The sequence below is a fragment of the Quercus suber genome, unplaced genomic scaffold, assembly GCF_002906115.3.
Source record: "Quercus suber isolate HL8 unplaced genomic scaffold, Cork oak 2.0 scaffold_331, whole genome shotgun sequence".
In the NCBI taxonomy this organism is placed as follows: Eukaryota; Viridiplantae; Streptophyta; class Magnoliopsida; order Fagales; family Fagaceae; genus Quercus; species Quercus suber.
In genome coordinates this window covers 798,573-798,865 of record NW_027069784.1, presented here as the reverse complement: position 1 = coordinate 798,865, position 293 = coordinate 798,573, and positions in this window count along the sequence as shown.

Sequence of the window (293 nt, the reverse complement as noted above, 5' to 3'; positions counted from 1 at the left end):
AAAAAAAAATTGAGATGCATTTCTGAACATTTACCTCCAGGACAGTCACTAATTTTGAACTTCTTTGACTGGTTTTCTTCTCTATGTAATGTATGGGATTGGTATTTGTGGCCTGCATTTTCCTTCAATTTCTTAAAAAATGCAAATTCGGAAGTTTTGGGGTCATCAGCTGCATGTTACATTCAAATGGAATGATTAATATTTTCAAAACATGAGTTCCAATTACTTTTGATTGGTACCACTAGAAATACAACATAATTATTACAATAGAGCTTGTATATATTTAAACATTT